Raw genomic sequence first — 19,286 nt, 5'->3', positions numbered from 1 at the left:
TATGCTAATCAATTAATTTGACTATTTTATGGTTATTTAAATACATACATTTTCCTTCAAATGAATATAATTCACAACAGAAATGAGAACCTGATAGTAATATATGTGTTTTAGTCCTTCATTTTGCATCAGCACTGTCAGCCATAGCAACACATTCATCAACAGAGAAAGGGGAAACTCAATTTGATACGGGAGAAATTCATTTGACCTTTTATGCAGTAAGTGGGTCTGAATAAGAACTGCACATACATCAATCGATTCTCAACCTTCCAGAAGTGTTGATGGTTAATACAGCAACATTTCTGCAGAATACTGATCAGATGTTGGCTCTCCGCTTCTACCATATCAACATGAATTTGGCTTGAGTTGTATGCAGTGTGGATGAATGAGGCCACATCTGTTCTTTCATTGGCCACCCTGTTCATTGTTATGACTGCACAGTGGAGGTAGAAAGGCTGTTCACAATATCAGGTTTTTACTTGTAACAAAAAAAATATGCTTTTTAATTTACTTTTGTTGTCCTCTGGGAGTTGCTCTATCGCCTCTCTACTTCAGTTTGGTCCACAATTCATACACCTTGGTTTGGAGAGCGAGGTAGCGGCTGTGATCCCTTACCTTTGCACAGTATCACTGTAGTCGTAAAATAGAAATAGTATTGTTATAATAGATAAGGCAACGTGCAACTTCTAAGTGCATTTATTCTGCAGAGTATACAAATGACTCGTATCTTCCCTGTGTTTTTTTCACTCTCTGTCCGTCTGTAAGATGGCGCTGGAGCAGAAGGCAGACGTTTTACGTGCACCCAACCGATTGTGTTTTTTGTTCGTTTATCTGCGTTGTTTGTAACTTACCTTTTTACACTTTTTGTTCATAATGTTGCCGCTACCGTCTCTTATGACCGAAAATAACTTCTAGACATCAGGACTGCGATTACTCACCACGGACTAGCAGAATCCTTTTTCTTCTTTCACGACTCTGACGAGCCTGAGGCGGAGGATTTACGGCTCCCTCGGGAACAGGCGCCGACCCTAGTGATCTGCGTGAAGAGGAGGCGGAGAAAGAGAGGCTGGAGAGCGGGCTGCCTTCTGAGAAGTTGGAAGCGATCGAATAGACCCGCACTTCCCGCAATTCTGCTAGAAAAAAACTGCAATCTTTCCACAATAAAATGGATGAGTTACTGGGAAGATTAAACTACCAACGGGACATTAAAATCTGTAACATCTTATGCTTTATGGAGTCGTGGCTGAAGGACGACAATATCAACATACAGCTGGCTGGTTATACGATGTAGGATAGAACAGCAGCGTCTGGTAAGACAAGATTGAGCCGTACTACACCAGCGCTGATGCTCGTCGGATGTGGCAGGGCTTGCAAACTATTACAGACTACAAAGGGAAGCACAGCTAAGAGCTGCCCAGTGACACGAGCCTACCAGATGAGCTAAACTACTTCTATGCTCGCTTCGAGGCAAATAACACTGAAACATGCATGAGAACATCAACTGTACCAGAAGACTGTGTGATCACGCTCTCCACAGCCGATGTGAGTAAGACCTTTAGACAGGTCAACATTCACAAGGCCGCAGGGCCAGACGGATTACCAGGACATGTACTGCGAGCATGCGCTGACCAACTAGCAAGTGTCTTCACTGACATTTTCAACCTCTCCCTGTCCGAGTCTGTAATACCAACATGTTTTAAGCAGACCACCATAGTGCCTGTGCCCAAGAACACTAAGGTAACCTGCCTATATGACTCCCAACCTGTAGCACTCACGTCTGTAGCCATGAAGTGCTTTGAAAGGCTGGTTATGGCTCACATCAACACTATCATCCCAGAAACCCTAGACCCACTCCAATTTGCATACCGCCCCAACAGATCCACAGATGATGCTGTCTCTATTGCACGCCACACTGCCCTTTCCCACCTGGACAAAAGGAACACCTATGTGAGAATGCTATTCATTGACTACAGCTCAGCGTTCAACACCATAGTGCCCTCAAAGCACTAAACACCTCCCTCTGTAACTGGATCCTGGACTTCCTGACGGGCCGCCCCCAGGTGGTAATGGTAGGTAACAACACATCCGCCACGCTGACCCTCAACACAGGGGCCTCTCGGGGGTGCGTGCTCAGACCCCTCCTGTACTCCCTGTTCACTCATGACTGCACGGCCAGGCACGACTCCAACACCATCATTAAATTTGCCGATGACACAACAGTGGTAGGCCTGATCACCGACAACAACGAGACAGCCTATAGGGAGGAGGTCAGGGTCCTGGCCGTGTGGTGCCAGGACAACAACCTCTCCCTCAATGTGATCAAGACAAAGGAGATGATTGTGAACTACAGGAAAAGAGGACCAAGCACGCCCCCATTCTCATCGACGGGGCTGCAGTGGAGCAGGTTGAGAGCTTCAAGTTCCTTGGTGTCCACATCACCAACAAACTAACATGGTCCAAGCACACCATGACAGTCGTGAAGCGGGCACGACAAAACCTATTCCCCCTCAGGAGACTGAAAAGATTTGGCATTGGTCCTCAGATCCTCAAAAGGTTCTACAGCTGCACCATCGAGAGCATCCTGACTGGTTGCATCACTGCCTGGTATGGCAACTGCTCGGCCTCCGACCGCAAAGCACTACAGAGGGTAGTGCGAACCCTCAAGCTTCCTACCATCCAGGACCTCTATACCAGGCGGTGTCAGAGGAAGGCCCTAAAAAGGCTCCAGCCACCCTAGTCATAGACTGTTCTCTCTGCAACCACACGGCAAGCGGTACCGGAGCGCCAAGTCTAGGTCCAAGAGGCTTCTAAATAGCTTATATCCCCAAGCCATAAGACTCCTGAACATCTAGTCAAATGGCTACCCAGACTATTTGCATTGCCCCCACACCCCTCCCATCTCCACACCACTGCCACTCTCAGTTGTCATCTATGCATAGTCCCTTTAATTAACTCTACCTACATGTACATACTACCTCAACTAACCGTTGCACCCGCACATTGACTCTGTACCGGCACCCCCCTGTATATATTGTTATTTTTTACTGCTGCTCTTTAATGACTTGTTACTTTTGTCTCTTATTCTTTTCCGTATTTTTTTAAAACTGCACTGTCGGTTAGGGGCTCGTAAGTAAGCATTTCACTGTAAGGTCTACACCTGTTGTATTCGGTGCATGTGACTAATACGATTTGATTTGATGACTCGTTATACTCTCTTTCTCATGATTCACCTCTCTTTTCTTTCTCGTCACCACTAACCTTGCTGTCTTGTCTTCTGTTTGCAGAGATGGAGTGAAGAGGAAAGAGCCTATCGTTAAGGGCAGGAGCCAGCTGTGTGAGGTAAGGAATGACTCAGTGTTTTCTATCAAACCCTTTCTGCTGGTTTGGCCTCTCTGTCTCTCTGTCAAATCACATCATTCATAACTGATATAAAGAACCAACATTGTATTTGACTCACTATGCTGCCTGTACTGTACTAAAACATCCCAGTATCTGGCAGCATACAGTATAATATTGCAACAGAAGGCCCCAGAATATATATGAAAACACACAGTACAGCACTGTTGTCAATTTACCTGTAATAACCTTGCTGGCTAACACCTTGACTGTTATAATGTTTCAAAGCTGCTTTTCGATCTACCTGTAGCAGCCTAGTTACTGTAGCTAACACCTTGTCAATCTAACTGTAGCAGCCTAGACAGCTAACACCTTGTCAATCTAACTGTAGCAGCCTAGCCAGCTAACGCCATGTCAATCTACCTGTAGCAGCCTAGCCAGCTAACACCATGTCAATCTACCTGTAGCAGCCTATCTAGCTAACACCTTGTCAATCTACCTGTAGCAGCCTAGCCAGCTAACACCATGTCAATCTACCTGTAGTAGCCTAGCTAGCTAACACCTTGTCAATCTACCTGTAGCAGTCTAGCTAGCTAACACCATGTCAATATACCTGTAGCAGCCTAGTCAGCTAACACCATGTCAATCTACCTGTAGCAGCCTAGCTAGCTAACACCTTGTCAATCTACCTGTAGCAGTCTAGCTAGCTAACACCTTGTCAATCTACCTGTAGCAGCCTAGCTAGCTAACACATTGACCTATAGTGTTACAGTATGGCTGCTATGTAACGTGATTGGGAGGAAAAACTATATACAATCCTATGCTAAGCTACGAGGGGTTCTTAGCCTTGTGCTGACCTTCCGCTTTTCTTTTAGTGAATCAGTGCTTGCATTCCAAATGGCACCCTATTCCCTATATAATGCACTACTTTTGACAAGGCCCCATAGGGCTATGGTCAAAAGTAGAGCACTATATAGGAAATAGGGTGCCATTTGGAATACAGACAGTGTGTTGCAGGTAGAAAGGTCATCCATGTTCCATGCTGTTATGTAAAGCTGAGAGGTATGTTGCGGCCTTCATCATTAGCGCTGGCTAACAACACGGCAAGAGGCGCCTGCCTACCTACCTACTAGAGGTCGACCGATTAATCAGAATGGCCGATTAATTAGGGCCGATTTCAAGTTTTCATAACAATCGGAAATCTGTATTTTTGGACACCGATTTGGCCGATTTATTTATTTATTTTCATTTTATTTTATTTTTTTACACATTTATTTAACGAGGCAAGTCAGTTAAGAACACATTCTTATTTTCAATGATGGCCTAGGAACGGTGGGTTAACTGTCTTGTTCAGGGGCAGAACGACAGATTTTTACCTTGTCAGCTCGGGGATTCAATCTTGCAACTTTACGGTTAACGTTAGTCCAACGCTATTTTTTATTTTATTTTTATTTTTTATTTCACCTTTATTTAACCAGGTAGGCTAGTTGAGAACAAGCTCTCATTTGCAACTAAAGCATAGCAATTTGACACATACAACAACACAGTTACACATGGAATAAACAAAACATACAGTCAATAATACAGTAGAAAAATAAGTCTATATACAAAGTGAGCAAATGAGGTGAGATAAGGCAGGTAAAGGCAAAAAAGGCCATGGTGGCAAGGTAAATACAATATAGCAAGTAAAACACTGGAATGGTAGATTTGCAGTGGAAGAATGTGCAAAATAGAAATAATGGGTTGCAAAGGAGCTAAATAAATAAATAAATACAGTAGGGGAAGAGGTAGTTGTTTGGGCTAAATTATAGATGGGCTATGTACAGGTGCAGTAATCTGTGAGCTGCTCTGACAGCTGGTGCTTAAAGCTAGTGAGGGAGATAAGTGTTTGCAGCTTCAGAGATTTTTGCAGTTCGTTCCAGTCATTGGCAGCAGAGAACTGGAAGGAAAGACGACCAAAGGAGGAATTGGCTTTGGGGGTGACCAGTGAGATATACCTGCTGGAGCGCGTGCTACGAGTGGGTGCTGCTATGGTGACCAGTGAGCTGAGATAAGGCAGGGCTTCACCTAGCAGAGACTTGTATATAACCTGTAGCCAGTGGGTTTGGCGACGAGTATGAAGCGAGGGCCAACCAACGAGAGCGTACAGGTCGCAATGGTGGGTAGTGTATGGGGCTTTGGTGACAAAACGGATGGCACTGTGATAGACTGCATCCAGTTTGTTGAGTAGAGTGTTGGAGGCTATTTTATAGATGACATCACCGAAGTCGAGGATCGGTAGGATGATCAGTTTTACGAGGGTATGTTTGGCAGCATGAGTGAAGGATGATTTGTTGCGATATAGGAAGCCGATTCTAGATATAATTTTGGATTGGAGATGCTTAATGTGAGTCTGGAAGGATAGTTTACAGTCTAACCAGACACCTAGGTATTTGTAGTTGTCCACGTATTCTAAGTAAGAGCCGTCCAGAGTAGTGATGCTGGACGGGCGAGCAGCTGCGGGCAGTGATCAATTGAATAGCATGCATTTAGTTTTACTTGCGTTTAAGAGCAGTTGGAGGCCACGGAAGGAGTGTTGTATGGCATTGAAGCTTGTTTGGAGGTTAGTTAACACAGTGTCCAAAGAAGGGCCAGAAGTATACAGAATGGCGTCGTCTGCGTAGAGGTGTACAAGAGAATCACCAGCAGCAAGAGCAACATCATTGATGTATACAGAGAAGAGAGTCGGCCCGAGGATTGAACCCTGTGGCACCCCCATAGAGACTGCCAGAGGTCCGGACAACAGGCCCTCCGATTTGACACACTGAACTCTATCAGAGAAGTAGTTGGTAAACCAGGCAAGGCAATCATTTGAGAAACCAAGGCTGTCGAGTCTGCCAATAAGAATGTGGTGTGGTGATTGACAGAGTCGAAAGCCTTGGCCAGGTCGATGAATACGGCTGCGCAGTAATGTCTCTTATCGATGGCGGGTATGATGTCGTTTAGGACCTTGAGCGTGGCTGAGGTGCACCCATGACCAGCTCTGAAACCAGATTGCATAGCGGAGAAGGTACGGTGGGATTCGAAATGGTCGGTAATCTGTTTGTTAACTTGGCTTTCGAAGACCTTAGAAAGACAGGGTAGGATAGATATAGGTCTGTAGCAGTTTGGGTCTAGAGTGTCACCCCCTTTGAAGAGGGGGATGACCGCGGCAGCTTTCCAATCTTTGGGAAACTCAGACGATACAAAAGAGAGGTTGAACAGGCTAGTAATAGGGGTTGCAACAATTTCGGCAGATAATTTTAGAAAGAGAGGGTCCAGATTGTCTAGCCCGGCTAATTTGTAGGGGTCCAGATTTTGCAGCTCTTTCAGAACATCAGCTATCTGGATTTGGGTGAAGGAGAAATGGTGGTGGCTTTGGCGGGTTGCTGTGGAGGGTGCCGGGCAGTTGACCGGGGTAGTGGTAGCCAGGTGGAAAGCATGGCCAGCCGTAGAGAAATGCTTATTGAAATTCTCAATTATAGTGGATTTATCGGTGGTGATAGTGTTTCCTAGCCTCAGAGCAGTGGGCAGCTGGGAGGAGGTGCTCTTATTCTCCATGGACTTTACAGTGTCCCAGAACTTTTTTGAGTTAGTACTACAGGATGCAAATTTCTGTTTGAAAAAGCTAGCCTTAGCTTTCCTAACTGCCTGTGTATATTTGTTCCTAACTTCCCTGAAAAGTTGCATATCACGGGGGCTATTCGATGCTAATGCAGAACGCCACAGGATGTTTTTGTGCTGGTCAAGGCCAGACAGGTCTGGAGTGAACATTTTTTGAATGGGGCATGCTTATTTAAGATGGTGAGGAAGGCACTTTTAAAGAATAGCCAGGCATCATCTACTGACGGGATGAGGTCAATGTCATTCCAGGATACCTCAGCCAGGTCGATTAGAAAGGCCTGCTCACAGAAGTGTTTTAGGGAGCGTTTAACAGTGATGAGGGGTGGTCGTTTGGTCGCAGACCCATTACGGATGCAGGCAATGAGGCAGTGATCGCTGAGATCTTGAAAACAGCAGAGGTGTATTTGGAGGGCGAGTTAGTTAGGATGACATCTATGAGGGTGCCCATGTTTACGGATTTGGAGTTGTACCTGGTAGGTTCATTGATAATTTGTGTGAGATTGAGGGCATCAAGCTTAGATTGTAGGATGGCCAGGGTGTTAAGCATGTCCCAGTTTAGGTCACCTAGTAGCACGAGCTCAGAACATAGATGGGGGACAATCAATTCACATATGGTATCAAGGGCACAGCTGGGGGCAGAGGGAGGTCTATAGCAAGTGGCAACAGTGAGAGACTAACCACGCTCTAACCACCTGCTTTACATTACACTCCACGAGGAGCCTGCCTGTTACTCGAATGCAGTAAGAAGCCAAGGTAAGTTGCTAGCTAGCATTAAACTTATCTTATAAAAAACAATCAATAAATCACTAGTTAACTACACATGGTTGATGATATTACTAGTTTATCTAGCGTGTCCTGCGTTGCATATAATCGATGCGGTGCGAATGCGCACCGCATCGATTATAGGACTGTCGTTGCTCCAACGTGTACCTAACCATAAACATCAATGCCTTTCTTAAAATCAATACACAAGTATATATTTTTAAACCTGCATATTTAGTTAATATTGCCTGCTAACATGAATTTCTTTTAACTAGGAAAATTGTGTCACTTCTCTTGCAACAGAGTCAGGGTATATGCAGCTGTTATGAACTATGTGAAGACTATTTCTTCCTAACAAAGACAGACAACTTTGCCAAACGGGGGGATGATTTAACAAAAGCACATTTGCGCAAAAAGCACAATCGTTGCACGACTGTACCTAACCATAAACATCAATGCCTTTCTTAAAATCAATACACAGAAGTATATATTTTTAAACCTGCATATTTAGCTAAAAGAAATCCAGGTTAGCAGGCAATATTAACCAGGTTGTAATGGTTTTCGTCGTCTGAAGAAGAGTAGTCGGACCAGAGCGCAGCATAGTAAGTGTTCATGTTTTTTATTTACACTGAACCCAAAACAAAATAACAAGAGAATAAATGAAACTGAAACAGTCCTGTAAGGTGCAAAACACTAAACAGAAAATAACTACCCACAAAAACCATGTGGGAAAAAGCTACCAAAGTATGGTTCCCAATCAGAGACAACGATAGTTGTTCCCCTTGCTCTGCATGGGTAACGCTGCTTCGGGGGTGGCTGTTGTCGATGTGTTCCTGGTTCGAGCCCAGGTAGGAGCGAGGAGAGGGACGGAAGCTATCCTCTTACACTGGCAATACTAAAGTGCCTATAAGAACATCCAATAGTCAAAGGTATATGAAATACAAATCGTATAGAGAGAAATAGTCCTTTAGTTCCTATAATAACTACAACCTAAAACGTCTTACCTGGGAATATTGAAGACTCATGTTAAAAGGAACCACCAGCTTTCATATGTTCTCATGTGCTGAGCAAGGAACTTAAACGTTAGCTTTCTTACATGGCACATATTGCACTTTTACTTTCTTCTCCAACACTTTGTTTTTGCATTATTTAAACCAAATTGAACATGTTTCATTATTTATTTGAGACTAAATTGATTTTATTGATGTATTATATTAAGTTAAAATAAGTGTTCATTCAGTATTGTTGTAATTGTCATTATTGTCACTATAAAATCGTCCGATTAATCGGTATCGGCTTTTTTTTGGACCTCCAATAATCGGTATCGGTATCAGCGTTGAAAAATTATAATCGGTCGACCTCTACTACCTACTGCTCCAGCCCACTCACATAATTACAGCTGAACACCTTGGCGATACAAGGAGTGAATCATTCTGTCAATCTGCATACGATTGACATTTATACCTCTAAGTAGGCTATTGTATGTCAATGAGGTCAGGGATAATTCCGCCACCTCCACTGCTACCACTGCTACACGCTACTGCTGTACAACTAACTGCTATACTACTTCAGTACTAATACGACTAACACTACTTATTATGATAATAATATGGGTAGAAATGATCAGAATTAGTGGTAATCATTCTACTTACACTGAACTATAGTGTTTTATTGAAGACACCGAGTAAATCAGAAATGTACACAGCTTCAGCAACCATTACTAGAGATCAATTTCTAATAGAGGAAGATGTATAAAGGCCTACGTCTTTTTGTGAGACTGTGTTCAACTCGTCGCTTCACCCTGTGTTCTGTGAAAAGTGGGAGGCTGGGTTAGTCAAACCCGTCTCTGCTTTCGTAGACGCCCATGTTGTCTTGACACAGTCTAATTACCAAAGGCAAACAGCACAGAGAACTTTCAAGAGCTGCCTGCCGCGTTACGTGAATGCAGATATGATTGGGAAGCAACAGCAGAAGAGTTCCTAGATACAGTGTGGCGAAGGCCGGTCATGAGTGAAAGCCAGGAGTGCAGTGATCCCAGAATGGAAATCCAGTCAGTGATGCATAGCCTACGTCTGGGAGAGAGAAACCACCTCGGCCCACTTTTGAACCCGTCCGAACAGATCCACGGCTAGTTCTAGCGGAAGTCATATCGAGTTCAACATGAAGATGTCAGACATTTAAAAGAAATCAATTTCACTCAATTTATCCAAGGCTTTCATGTATGATGTTACTCAGTGCAAGACCCTTGTAAATATTCCAACCCCTGCGCTAGGCTAATTGTCTGAAAAGCCAGAGGATTGGTGCGGGGAAGCGAGGAAGGGAAACTGTACAAAGACAGTGTTAGGCTACCTATGAATAATGCACACGTCATTAGAGCAGGTTTTAGTAAAGTACCTGGTCTGACACAGATTCTAACACAGTCTATATTGTGAATAATGGGCGTGTGTGTAACGGTTCTCGTGGGCTGAAGGAGAGGACCAAGGTGCAGCGTGGTACGTGTTCATGATTTTTAATACAGCTGAACACTAGAACAAAAAATAACAAAACGGAACAAACGAAACAGTTCTGTCTGGTGCAGACACACAAAACAGAAAACAACTACCCACAAAACACAGGTGGGAAAAGGCTACCTAAGTATGGTTCTCAATCAGAGACAACGATAGACAGCTGCCTCTGATTGAGAACCACACCCGGCCAAACACATATAAATAGAAAACATAGAACAAAAACATAGAATGCCCACCCCAACTCACGCCCTGACCAACCAAAATAGAGACATAAAAAGGATCTCTAAGGTCAGGGCGTGACAGTGTGCGAGCTAAGAAAATGTGCCAGATAAACCCAATCTGTTATGGTTAGTTTGTGCGGTATAAATTCAATTCTCATTGGGTAGAACTATAATGCAAAAACAAGCATTTCACTAATCTAGCTAAGTCAGTGCCTTGAAGTTGCAGATTTTTCGTTGACTTGCAACCTGACAAGAGTCTGATGATAACATCACAGAACAGTGTGCTTCAGGACTCAGTGTGCAGCAATGCACTTAGCATAATTAAATCAATCATAAACTAATATTGGTTGTAAGCATCCTCTGAAATATTCAAATAGGATATTTCCTTGTCATTTCCCATGCAAATCATCCCAATATGTTCAGTTTACACTACTGTATATATGTCAATTCAACTGAAGCAGTAAAGCACTGTTATAGTGCTCTGCTAATTGAATGGTCTTCGGTGGGGATCTGACTCAATTTCTATAGACTCCATAATCATTTATCAATGACACCTCAGCAGGTGCTTCATCATGTCTCCAGACCAATTTTTCCATCGTCCTCCCTATGAATACATTATGTTTCCAGCCCATACATCTTCCTGGCCCGTCCTTGTGCGTGGACTAAGTAGAGTATTACTTTATTAATACCAACTTGGGAAATTGTTTTATCACAGCATTCATCATCCATAACGTATAAGGACAGGACACAATGACAGACACACAACCAAACAGAAAACATATCAAGACACATGAAGGCACCTGCTCCTTAGCATCCGCAGAAGAACAGTCGGATTCAAGTGCTGTTTTCCATCCCACTCTGGAGGAAAAACCTGCAAGAATACTGTTCACAATAGGAAGACATCATAAAACAGTTCATCGATTATACTCGTTAAAAAGCCTCATGTCTTTGGGTAAAAATGTCTAAACCTCTCTGTGGAACTTCTGGGCAGGATGGACCTGCTACTGAAGCTGCTCCTGTGTTGCATTAGAGTGCTGTGGAGTGGGTGTGTGTCATTGTCCATGATCATGTGTGTTTTTGCTTGCAGCTTTTTTATGAACATGTCCTGCATTGATTCCAGGCTGCAGCCAATTGTAGCGCTGACTTCCCTGATGATTTTGTCAAGCTTGTTTATATCCTCCTTGGCTAAATTATCTTTCCAGCAGAGAGTGGCATAGCTTACTATACTCACCACGACACTGCTGTAGAACATGGAACATGCGAAGCATTTTGTCACAGACGTTTAAAGATCTAAGCTTCCTTAAAAAGTACAGTTTGGATCGGGCTTTTTTGTAGATGCTGTGGGAGTTCTCCTTCCAGTTCAGTTTGTTTCCACTATTACACCCAAGTACTTGTAAGCGTCAACAGTACCAATCTCTTCACCGTTAATATAAATAGGATTAAAAACATCTTTATTTTTCCTCAAATCTACCACTAGCTCCTTGGTCTTCAGCACATTCATTGGCCTCACACCCTTTCACAAAGGACATAGTTGTATCCATGTGATTAGCATCGGGGTACGTCCAAAATGGCACCCTTTTCCCTATATAGTGCACTAATTCTGACCTGGTCAAAGGTAGTGCACTATACAGGGAATAGGGTGCCATTTTACATGCACGCAATGCCACTCCACAAGGTGCATTATATCTGGAATAGATATGCAATCTGTGTTTTTGGCAATCAGTGTTTCCGATTGTATTTTTATTTATATTTTTATTTTAATTTTTTCAGCAGGGAGTCACCATTGAGACCAGGGTCTCTTTCACAAAGGAACCCTGCAAAGGAACCCTCTGAAGCTGGAGACTCATATCTCCCTCACTAGCTTTAAGCACCAGCTGTCAGAGCAGCTCACAGATTACTGAACCTGTACATAGCCCATCTGTAAACAGCCCATCTATCTACCTACCTCATCCCCATACTGTATTTATTTATTTATCTTGCTCCTTTGCACCCCAGTATCTCTACTTGCACATTCATCTTCTGCACATCTACCATTCCAGTGTTTTAATTGCTATATTGTAATTACTTCGCCACCATGGCCTATTTATTGCCTTAACTCCCTTATCTTACCTCATTTGCACTCAAATTGCTATGCTTTATCTTGGCCAGGTCGCAGTTGCAAATGAGAACTTGTTCTCAACTAGCCTACCTGGTTAAATAAAGGTGAAATATATATATTTTTAAATACTTTTTTATATATAGTGTATGTGGACACCCCATCAAATTAGTGGATTCAGCTATTTCAGCCACACCCGTTGCTAGCAGGTGTATATAATCGAGTACACAGCCATGCAATTTCCATAGACAAACATTTGCATTAGAATGGCCTTCCTAAAGAGCTCTGTGACTTTCAACGTGGCACCGTCATAGGATGCCACCTTTCCAACAAGTCAGTTTTTCAAATTTCTGCCCTGTTAGAGCTGTCCCTGTCAACTGTAATTTCTGTTATTGTGAATTGGAAATGTCTAGGAGCAACAACGGCTCAGCCGCGAAGTGGTAGGCCACACAAGCTCACAGTACGGGACCCCCGAGTGCTGAAGCACGTAGCGCATAAAAATCGTCTATCCTCGGTTGCAACCCTCACTACCAAGTTCCAAACTGCCTCTGGAAGCAACGTCAGCACAAGAACCATGTTTTTCATGGTTTGGGCTAGGCCCCTTTACAATCTTAACGCTACAGCATACAATGACATTCTGATGATTCTGTGCTTCCAACTTTGTGGCAACAGTTTGGAGAAGGCCCTTTCCTGTGCACAAAGCGAGGTCCATACAGAAACACCAGAACATCTAATTGTAATGTATTTTGTAGTTGGTTCCAGCAATGAGGTGCTTTAAAGCTAAAAGCTTTAACACGACACCTGAGGAACCTCAAGAGTTAAGCAACCTTGTGAATGGGTTTGGTATCTCATGTTTTTATATTTTAACAGCGAAGTTAGGTAAGTTGAAAGCTTGTGTAGTAGAGCTTTGTAAAAATTGCATCCTATTCCCTATAGGGCACTACTTATAGGGAATAGGGTAAAGTAGTGCACTCTATAGGGGACATTGTGGGTGCCACTTCAGACACAGTGATGGTCTGTGGTGTGTAAACTCCATACACTATAGCAGTACAAAGCTTCCTGGTTGGTAAAGTAGCCAACTGCAGCCAATCTCCTGTGATTATTGGTGAATGGATGCTAAGCTAATGGAGTCGTTGGATCCTACTCTGAAATGAACAGCCTCTCTCCCACAGAGCCCTGTGCGTTTTAATTAATTAGTCGATAGTCGCTAATCAATCAGACCTGAATTACAGAGGGAAATTAGAAGGATGCACCCTAAATGCCGACCTCTGAGGAAAATCCATTCTGGCATGTATAGGGTTGTGGGGGAGGGAGGGAGGGAAAGGGATGCTGTTTCTACTACAGCTGTGTAGGAAAGCTGTTTCCCTAACATGTTAAGGATGCATCCGAGGATTACCATTGAGAATCAATAGGAAATGCTAAATGACCGAAGCAAGTCAACATATAGTGTTTGTATGTGACAGTAAAACATATTTGAATTTTTTTCTTCTCTGAAAAATGAAGTCATGGAATGATCCCACCCATTTCTTGGAGGGAAAAGTGCCACTGAGTGGATTTCTCTAGTACCACATTCCTGATAAAGGTTCCCTTATAGTAGTGTAGGCACACAAAGCAAGCATCTGCTGCCTGCCACTCTATTGAAGTGCCACACACACACACACACACACACACCAACTAAAAATGACCAATTAAACTATTGAGTGGTACTGGGTGACATGATTCTATTTTCCAGTCTATATGTAGTTACTGTGGAGAGTACCAACAGCTAAGAACACGTTTAATCTCCTCAGATCAATGGAGCATGGCTGTAATTGGGATAATGCAACATACCAGGGTGGGAAACAGGCATTTGAGAAGATTACGCTAGTGTCAGATTAAATGACACAGTGCACAGGTTTCATTAGTCTAGCGTGAAGTGCTTCTCTTCAGTTCCAGGGGGTATAAACACACAAACCCACTGCTCCTGAGATAGAGGGGCAGGAATGTGGGGATGTGATATTCAATCAAATCTGTTCTCTGGTTTATGGGGGAAACAAACAAAAAACAAATGATAATTGATTTGATATTGGATTAGATTCATATCACCCTTTTCTAGGGGACTCAAAGTGCTGTGTACTGCAGATTACGCTGTATGCAATGGGAGAAATTCAAACTACCACTTCAGATTTGAAGGCTAGATTATGGAATCATAGCTCATAGGGTTAAAGCCTGTCTCCGCTGTAGCTTCAACCCTTTGTACTGTAACCCACAAAAGCAATTGTAAAGTTGAATTGAGCTTTAGAGTCCCAAGGTCTAAAACTAGGGTCAGCCACAAAGAAAGGTTTGAAATCTTCAGCCTAGTCTGATTACACAGATCGAGGAAAATACATGTTTTTAGACACATAATGACATTTCACAAAAATAGTGTAGCATTCACAACTGTAAATTATCTTCACCAGGCTTCGCTAAGCTGAGAACATTGTGTCGAGATTGTTTTGTAGTCTGTGAAAGCTTGGATGGTGTAGCCCTCAGAAGCACGATAAATACCTTTTAGTGTTGTGGCTACAGAGTAGCTTTAATAGGGTAAACCCTGAAGCTGTTTTCTGGATCTGTAATGTATACTGCTCAGTCAAGTGTTTCTGTCCAGTTGATTTGTTGTTTTTAGGTGATAGAAATATCTGATTTTGGCGTAGAACTATAGAGTGTAAAGCGCCTGTACTTGATAGTTCAAACACGTCCATCAGGTTGCCAAAGTGCTGCATCTTTGACAATACAGTATGCTGGACCTATTAAAGGGAAACCAATAAGCAAATAAAAACAGGATCGTTTTAAGATTATTATTATTTTTTTTACTTTTCTGTCCACTTCCCTGTTTTATGTTCACGTAGTCCTTATAACCACAGACTCCTAGTATCCTTTGCATACTGAAAGAGTGAGCAGCCCTTTCACTAGACCGACCTTTGATGAGGTGAACTTCAGTAGATGAACAGACAAACGCTGCCTCAGTTATAGTACAGCACATAAAATACTATTCTGTAGTTCAATACATTTGTTTCAAGTCCAGGTCAGGAGCAAGAACACAATAAACCAGTATTGTGATGCCCAGTGAAATGAACACAGGTTTCAAGACGGATGTTTCCAAACCTCATTTATCATGTCCTTCCTTCCTGTTTGGTTGGTCCTCCCTGTATGAGAGGGTAAACGTGAGGCATACCTCTATTCCCGACTTCCACTCGGAACCAATTTTTTGCGGGAATATCACAAATTGCTGCTTTGTCTCGGAACAAAGACAACATTCATTTTATCATTTGATGTTTTAACCTGGCAGTATTACTCCCAGTAATCAGAGAAAGGTATACGTATATATCTTCTTAACAGTTTGACCAGTGGGAGCCTGCTGTTTAGAGGGGCTGTTAACTTTTAAAGTGTTTTTCGATGGTCTTCAGGAGTTGATGTGAGCCACAGTTAGTTTTATCAGAACAGATTTTGAGTGGGAGTATAGAAGCCTTGTGTTGGGGTGCTGTATGGTGACAGATCACTGTGTTTGGTGTGGGTTTATATTGAGGACTGTGTGTTGGTGTGTACAGAACAGTATCTGTTGTAACAATATTGATTGTTACAATATTGTAACAAACGAAACCTTAATTTGATACAATGATGTGATACAAGTGTGGGCTGTGCCATTGTGTGCATGTGTATATGCTTGTTTGCGAGTGTGAGTTTTTGCATGTCTGAGTGTCGAAGAGAGAGTAGCTCAAGGTCTCAGCAAGGTCTACGTTCCCCAGGGGCCCCTGGAGACAGAGGTGAACCATGAGTCCTAGTCCACCCACCATAGCAGAATGCCTATAGCAGAATGCCAAACTCAAGGCTCTAGTTTCCCATGAGACATTCTTTGCTCTCACCTATCATCACAGGGGTCAGATTCAACATGACCTCCAGACATTCACAAGACAAGAGGGCTATTGTTTTCACCTCCTGGCTCTGCACTGACTTGGCTAACCTAGGCTCACAACACCGCCTGGCCCCACTCCAACCCCCCAGGCATCATGTGTGTCTGTGACAGGGACACTGGAGGACGGTGCAACCACTTTACACGCCCACAGCTGATCTTTCATCCCCTTCTGTCATCACATGCGTAACACTCTGGCATGGCCGTCTGGACACTTGACCATACGATCGCTTGACCATCTGGTCATATGGCCGTATTTCACAGACTTTTACATGATGAATTCACGTGTGACACTCTAGCACAACCACCTTAGTACCGTTTGACCACTTCACCATTCGACCTTCTGAATGTCTTTCAGGATATAATACATGATGTTTTCAAGGCTGCTGTGCTGGTCATTAGTCCTGCTGACCTCCCGGCAGGTTCATTTATGACATCATGTCCTGGCAGTGGTGAAGGGCATTATGAGAGGGATTACACCCAACACCCTGGCTCAGTCAGTCCCCCACGCTGGCACTGCACCTTTTCTGTTTCACATTAAAAATAAAGTAGAGTGTGTGGGATGGGGGCTTTGGTGTGTGTGTATGCGATTATCAGTGTGTGCGCTGCTAGAGAGCGAGGATCGTCTTTCAGAGACACCTGAAAATGCGCAGTGCGGAGGGACTCCTGCCTTGAAGGCAGCGGTAATTGAAGTTGAAATGAAAAAGGACTCCAGAGCCAACGCTGCCAAGAGAGCAGACGGGGATATGAGAGGAGGGATAAGGACATGAGAGGAGCGGAGAGGAGAGGAGAAGGGTCCAAGGGAGTCCGAATCTATAGGGGAAAATCAAAGGTGCCCCGTAGGTGCTAAAGAAGTGATTTCCTTGGGGGATAATGTAGTTTGGCTCACCAACTCACCTTGAGTTATTAAAACATGGATTACCCACAGAACGCAGGGCTGAGAGAGAGAGACTTAATTATTCTAGCCTTTTTAATCTGTGTTTAGAGGTAATGTGTGTTTGTAATACAGTGCATGACAACATTACCGTACTTCCATAGACTATATATACAAAAGTATGTGGACACCCCTTCAAATGAGTGGATTTGGCTATTTCAGCCACACCTGTTGCTGACAGGTGTATAAAATCGAGCACACAGCCATGCAATCTCCATAGACAAACATTGGCAGTAGAATGGCCTTACTGAAGAGCTCAGTGACTTTCAACGTGGCACTGTCATAGGATGCCACCTTTCCAACAAATCAGTTTGTCAAATTTCTGCCCTGCTAGAGCTGCCCCGTTCAACTGTAAGTGTTGTTATTGTGAAGTGGATACGTCCTGGAGCAACAACGGCTCAGCCGCGAAGTGGTAGGCCACACAAGCTCACAGAACGGGACCGCCGGGTGCTGAAACGCGTAGCGAACTTGACTGGCCTGCACAGAGCCCTGATCTCAACCCCATCCAAACACCTTTGGGATGAATTGTAACGCCGACTGCGAGTCAGGCCTAATCGCCCAACATCAGCGCCTGACCTCACTATTGCTCTTGTGGCTGAATGGAAGCAAGTCCCCAAAGCAATGTTCCAACATTTAGTGGAACGCTTTCCCAGAAGAGTGGAGGCTGTTATAGCAGCAAAGGGGGGACCATCTCCATATCAATGCCCATGATTTTGGAATGAGATGTTCGACGTGCAGTAGTACACCGGATAGGTGCAGTGAAATGTGTTGTTTTACAGGGTCAGTCATATTAGTACGGAGACCCTGTAGCAAATTAGGGGTAAGTGCTATGCTCAAGGATTTTCATCATGTCGGCTCAGGTATTTCAGACAGATTTTTCCCCTTAACGGCTCAGATATTTCAGAGCTAGAGTCTGTCAGCCCGGGCAGGTCTTTACAATATTAATACCCCAAGTCATTATGCAGTTTTATTCTCCCTACTGTAACTGTTTCAGAGCCGGCCCAATGCCTCAGTCAGCAGCTCGGCCTTATCCTGCAACTGTACTGTACAGTACCACCACAGATAGAACAATGAGACAGATATTTCAAAAGATGTATAAATGTGAAGCATCCACTTGGCGTTTCCACTCACTACCAAATATGGTAGTGAGAGGAAGCCCACCGGCCGGCAGTGGGAGAAGATAGAACAAGATGGATTTTGGTAAAAAATAAAATATTTAATCTCAATACAGTTTTCTGTTCCCAAAAGTAGAATCTGTTATGAGTTTTAAAGACTTTACCCTTTTAAAAATTGCGTTGTTTGGAAGGATTGCAAAGGTGAATTGAGTTATTGCACACGCACACTTCACAGGCTATAACATGCCAATAGGATCTCGCTAGATCGTCCTTGGCCTATGGGCTTGGTCTTTTACCAAATAGGGCTGTCTACTGTATACCCCCCTACCTTATCACAACACAACTGATGGGCTCAAACCCAGTAAGAAGGAAAGAAATTACACAAATGAACTTTTAACAAGGCACACCTGTTAATTGAAGTGCATTCCGTGTGACTACCTCATGAAGCTGGTTGAGAGAATGCCAAGAGTGTGCAAAGCTGTCATCAAGGACAAGAGTGGCTACTTTGAAGAATCTAAAATCAAAAATATATTTTGATTTGTTTAACACTTGTTTGGTTACTACATGATTCCATATGTGTTATTTCATAGTTTTGATGTCTTCACTATTATTCTACAAAGTAGAAAATAGTAAAAATAAAGAAAAACAATTGAATGAGTAGGTGTGTCCAAACTTTTGACTGGTACTGTATGTACTACCTGAAAATAAAGTTGACATGCAGACAAATGAATTGCATGCAGAGAAGG

The 19,286-nt window shown here is 43.3% G+C and overlaps 1 protein-coding gene across 3 annotated transcripts in view; it reads left to right on the top strand.

Annotated features, from left to right (window-relative positions):
- Positions 1–19,286, top strand: part of LOC139566314 (beta-1,3-galactosyltransferase 1-like) — a 124,070-nt gene that overhangs the window by 59,975 nt on the left and 44,809 nt on the right. For all 3 annotated transcript variants that reach the window (XR_011673083.1, XM_071387426.1, XM_071387425.1), the window contains exon 2: positions 3,285–3,339. The gene's annotated coding sequence lies outside the window, so the exon portion shown is untranslated. The remainder of the gene's footprint in view (positions 1–3,284; positions 3,340–19,286) is intronic.

The sequence above is a fragment of the Salvelinus alpinus genome, chromosome 38, assembly GCF_045679555.1.
Source record: "Salvelinus alpinus chromosome 38, SLU_Salpinus.1, whole genome shotgun sequence".
Classification (NCBI taxonomy): Eukaryota; Metazoa; Chordata; class Actinopteri; order Salmoniformes; family Salmonidae; genus Salvelinus; species Salvelinus alpinus.
This window is presented reverse-complemented; position numbering and strand designations above follow the sequence as displayed.